This window comes from Medicago sativa, chromosome 4 (assembly GCF_051527215.1).
Source record: "Medicago sativa cultivar Bolivia chromosome 4, Bolivia_mono, whole genome shotgun sequence".
Taxonomy (NCBI): domain Eukaryota; kingdom Viridiplantae; phylum Streptophyta; class Magnoliopsida; order Fabales; family Fabaceae; genus Medicago; species Medicago sativa.
The window spans coordinates 24384278-24390277 of NC_140752.1; positions in this window are offsets into that span (position 1 = coordinate 24384278).

Below are 6000 nucleotides of genomic sequence, written 5' to 3' on the forward strand. Positions count from 1 at the left end.
AGATTTTCTGTATGCATGTATTCAGGGGGAGTAATGGAATATTCATGTAAGTAGTCACTCATGAGATATTATATTCAGGGGGAGTGATACTTCTATGTGTGCTTGTAAGTGAACCAAGCTGGGTGAAGGATGTTGAGTCAGAAGTTTAAACATCTGTATCTATCACATGTAAGTTTGGGAATTTGTGTTTCCTGACTTCTTTATGATGTTGGTGATAGTTATCTGAAGGCATCCTAGTCTGTCACATGTAAGTGTAGGAATTTAGGTTTATGTGCTTTTGTGGTTGGTAAGTGACAGTACTCTGTAGGTATGGGAAATTTATTTTTTCCTTTGCCTCTATGTGTGGCAGGTTCTCCTGTCTGATGTGCTAAAGGATGTTGGAACATCCTATGTCTGTAGCATTGGAATTTATTTTTCCTCTGCTCTTGAGAGATCTTGCTTCTCTCCACTTCTGTGTTGGAAGTTATCTTCCTTGACTGTAGCACAGGAATTTATTTTTCCTCTGCTCTTGAGAGAACTTGTTTCTCTCTCTCTCTCTCTCTCTCTCTCTCTCTCTCTCTCTGTACAAGAACTTAGGTTCCCTAGTTGTATCTTAGGAATTTATTCCTCAGCTCTGGAGACTATGCTACTAATCTGGTCCGCTGCTGCATGTCTCTGATCCAGTGTAATACCTCTGCCAGCTTAAGCTGAGATTGAAGATACGTGAGGTATTCTATGTATGCACACTGTTGCTTTCTCTAGAGTGATACTATCTGCTACTTCTTCTTCTTGAATATGTGTTCGTGATGACTTGAGGAAGTGTATCTATGGTGTCTCTTTGGATTCTGTGTGCTAGCTGTTTCTTCATTGGTGTGTGCTCATGCTCTTGGAGGAATGGTATTTATGTATCCCTCAGTTTCATAAGAATTGGGCTTAATTTGTTTTAGCCAAAAATTTACCAAAGGGGGAGATTGTTGGGTATTTGTATTGGCTGCATTATTGCTAAAACAAATATCCTTGTTCTTTAAGTTGGAACCAATGTTCCAGCATGTGGTTAGGCAGCTCTGTGAGATGTTGGATACAATGTTCCAACATCCTAGCATGGTTCAGTGTGCCTGGGTTCTGCCTTGTCTGTACGCGCGTAGTTTATCCATTAAGGAAACCATATTTCCTTTACTTACTGACCAAGTAACGCGCATATCTTATTAGAATCAGCTGTGGAATATTACTAAAATAGATAATTTATTTTAGGAAAATATTTGTTACGATTTGGAATGTTTCCTAATAGGTTCCGACATATTAGGACTTTCCAGAATTGTTTCTGATTCTGTTTTGCAGGTTTGCTGAACCGATCTGCAAGTTTACTGAAGCCCAATGTTTATTTAGCCCAAGCTGCTTCAGTATAAAAGGAAGACTTGAAGACCTAATTGATTATTCAAGCCGTCACGCTAAAAAGTTTAGATTTTTAGGGTTTGAGTCTTCATGTATTCTACTATTGTATCGATTGTGATGCAGGTTTAGGATCTTTATTGTGTTCTTGCTAGTGTCGTGTTTAGATACTTGTTTAGGACTAGTTTTGTGAGTATTGATACTCTTGTGCATCAAACCGAAGTTGTGAAACAAGGTTTGGTTGTTTGTGTTGGAAGGTAACTTCTATCTTTTGTGTTTGAGGTCTGATAGGTCACTGGGGCAGTGACTGACCATTAGGATAGTGAGATGGGATCTCAGATCTAGGAGTTCCTAGGTTGAAGTCTAGACGGGTAGGTCCTAGGTCATATAGTGTAAACGAGGAGTTTGCTGAGAGCTATTGAATAAGGACTACACTAGTGGATTTCCTTCCTGGCTTGGTAGCCCCCAGATGTAAGCATGTTGTGCTGAACTGGGTCAACAAACTTCATGTGTTCTTTATTTTTCTGCACTTTATTTTCTTGTTTTATTTTCTGTTATCGCATGATGTTGAAACATTAATTGGAACATCACAAACGTTTAAACATCTGACAGAACCTAATAAAACAAGTACGCTAGAATTTCATAGTTAAAAATAATGGATTTAGCACAAATTAGTTTTTTTTTATTTGGACAAAAAAGGAAAGTTGTTAATTTTATAGGGATGAAAAACATATTCAACTCTACTTTTAAATCCAATGTTTACAGTATAATATAGATTCATCAACAAAAAAAAATATAGATTAATTGAAAAATAAACATTCATAAGGACACTATAAAAAACGAATAAACACAATATAACCAACAAATAGTTAATAATTGGCTTAATTGCATGTTTGATCCCTTATGTTTATTTTAGTTTTTAAGTTGGTCTCTTATGTTTTAAAAGTTTCAATTTGGTCCCTTCCGCGACATGATATTGAGTTTAAAAAAACAAAAAATATTAAAAAAATGTTTTAAAATTGATTTTCTTTGTTAAGTTCCATCACCGCTATTGTCAACCTGAATCTTTAAATGTTAAGTGATGGAAGGGACGAACTTACTCCAAAGTGAGACCAACCTGAAACTTTTAAAACGTAAGAGACCAAATAGAAACTTTTAAAACATAAGGGACCAACATGAAAACTAAGATAAACATAAGGGATCAAACATGCAATTAATCCTTAATAATTAATGTATAACTAAGTAGAAAAATAAATTAATAGTAGAAGCTTGCGCAACTATTATTTAGTTAAAGGGAAATGCTAACCAATGCCCCCAGGGCACTGGTTAAGAATATGAAAAAGGGAATTATATAGCAGTTAATGCATTGAAATTGTGTAATTAATTGATAATAATGTCAAAAGCAGCATCCTTTTGTGGTAATAATTCCCTTTTATGATAAGCTTAACCGCTGCACCCAGGACACTGGTTAGCAGGACCCTTAGTTAAATTACATGGTGGTCATCCAAATAGTTGACACTACCAGGATAATATTAAAGTTTACAGTAATATGTCTTCGTTCACCTTGATATAGTGGTGGATCGTTTTCTTCAAAAAAAAAAGAAGATAGAGGTGGACCGTCACCACTCATTCTTATTGGTGAAAACTATAATTGCAATGGTAGTCTGATGTTAGGTTCTGATTATGCACCAACAATTGAGTTTAAGAGTCAAATGAACATTTTAAATACAATATTTCTTTATACAGTGCGAATGTTGACGGTCAAGATCTTAATGTGTCTTTGGTTGAGAGCTTAAAAAATACATTGATGAGCATAATATACTCGCAAAAATGATTTTCTATGTTATAGATCACGTCGAACAAGAAGACCCAACCAATTTGTATTTTAGATTATTATCAATCTCTCAAAGGGTGCTAGAATGCATAATTTACTTATGTTATGTGTGATGATGTTGCAAAACTAATAATCAACGATGGTAATGCAGTTGAAAAAGGTCGAGACATTAATATTGAAAGTGTGTGTGTAGAGTTCAAACAAATATATGAGACATATATTTTATTTGTGCCACTTCAATATCCATTGTTGTTTCCTTTATGGTTAAGATGAATATTATGTAGATATAAAAATTAGATTGGAGGACCACAAAAATGTTGAACATAAAGGAAAAGGATTTCAATGAGGGGGTTTATTTCATATTGGATTGAAGAGAGACATGTTGAGTATGGTAACATCACATTCAACCAAGAGCAACCACATAAATGAGGATAACACTAGACATGACAACAAAACTCATACTCGTGATTACCCGTCCAAATCAACCCCGATTTGACGAGTTTTTCCCCTTTTTGATTGGGTTTGGCTATGAGTTTGTGTTTTCCCCGACTTCAAAACATGGGTATAACATAGATATAGGTACTCACCCCGAACCCATACCCAAACCCATCCCATTGTAGAAAATTACTTTATCATCCATTGATATTTGACATTTTATAAAATTTGCAATTGATATTTAAAGAAGCAACCAACTAATTCACTCAATGAAATGTTAAAATAAGCATATTATTGGATAATGCATTACAACATTTTCCTCAAGGTTAAAAAACTTATTTTTTATTGAAAAATAATAATTCATTATGGGACAGAGATGAGGCGGGGATACCAAACCCGTTGGGGACGGGGATGTGATTCAATTCCTCATCCCTGTTGGGTATGGGTAAGGTAATGAGTAAAACCCGTCCCCACCCCGCCCCAATGATATGCCTAGATAACTCTATATCTTCACCCAAAGGCTTAAGACATTAAGTATATGAGCCACCTCACTTATATGTTTCTCAACATTTACTCTTGCATTTAATGTCGAATTTTAACTCACACTGGACACATTAACATATATACATTAAGTATGAGACTCTTTGTGTCAATGGTCCATGTAACACCCTAACTCTATTTAAGCAATAAAACATGCGAATATAACAAATATTCAAGAATTAGACGCTACGTCTAAACCAAAATAACAATAGTCATGCATATATAAATAATATTCCATCAGTCACAGCGGATAATATCATACATCTCCAAAATAAAAACAATACATATGCCATGGTCATACATCGACATCAACATAAAATCCTCCAAAGTCTCAACAATGAGTACACCTCAACATAAATAAAATCCAACAAAAGAAAAGGGACACCGACTCGACCTAATCAGAACCCTAAACTAAACTCCAAAATGATAGCGGAGGCTAACTCCAGCTATCCAAGCACTCACCGCGAGCGGACAACTCCTGCACAGCGTCTACCCATCCATATAGACAGGTAGGCGATCAAAACCACTGGAGGTTAGTATTACATCAATCATAATTAAGGAATAATAATTGGATACAAAGAAGTCAATTAATCTCAATAATTGCATAATTAAATTCCACATATTCATTCAACCAATCCAAATATTACAAGCAACATGTATTTGCCACCGACATACAACATTCAAGTATCACATCAAGATTTCATTTTGATATGCAATGCGCCTATACTCGACACATACATGCATGTGGTACCATACAACAACAATAGATGCCAACAACACATCTAAGTAAGAGTACACCTCCTCTTGCTATGTAAAAGTACACCTCCTTTTACATTTCACAACTAACCCATATGTTATGATGCATGGACATACAACAACGACCCGATAATGCACAACCTCAACATACAACTACCAACGACAATGTAAAAGTACACCTCCAATTACATTGATCAATTCAACAACATTTGCATTATCAAGTATTCATGTCCACACACATTCACAATTCACCAATCACATATGAGGCATCATCTCATAAGTCATCATCAACTACACTATATCTCACAACAATTCCACATACTTCTCATAAAACAAGCAAAGTAAATAAATACATCTTTTATGACAATTATCATATTCAACCTTCACAACCAATCATACATTCTCAATTAATCATATAAAATCATTCACAAGAGATTCACAAGGCAATTGGTCCAAATGAACCGTTTTTAACAACATTCGTCTAGCTTATCTCATTTTCAAAACCATCGAAATTATTGAACCAAACCAAGTAAACAAGATACAATGCCTCAACTAAGTATATCTCTAGGCTACATATAGGTGCAGTAGAGGATACCTTGGCGTTTCACCGGCTAAACATAACGAAATCATGAAAATGACAAAGTTCGTCTCAATTATCATTTTTCAAAGAATTTCCCATTTTCTAAGTAAAACAAGTTAGATCCATCATGTCATAGAGTAAATGCCATTAAAAACCATAATTGAACTCATAAAACTCAAGTTTCGAAGCTTGGAAACAATCCATAAGGTTTGGGTCGACTTAAGAGTAGTTATGCGGAATTTTCGTAAAATTTCCCTAAGACCTCCTTGGAGTATTTTCCTCATAACTCAAAAACCAAAAATCATTTTCAAGTCAAACTAAAGCCATTGGAAAGCTAACAAAATTATCTACAACTTTCATGTTTACACCGAAAGTCAATTCAAAACAGAAACGAGGGGAAAAGACGCAAGAACGTGAAACAGGGGATGCTGCCACTGTGCATCTCGCCACGGCGAGTAAATCTACTCGCGAGGCGAGTAAGCTCACA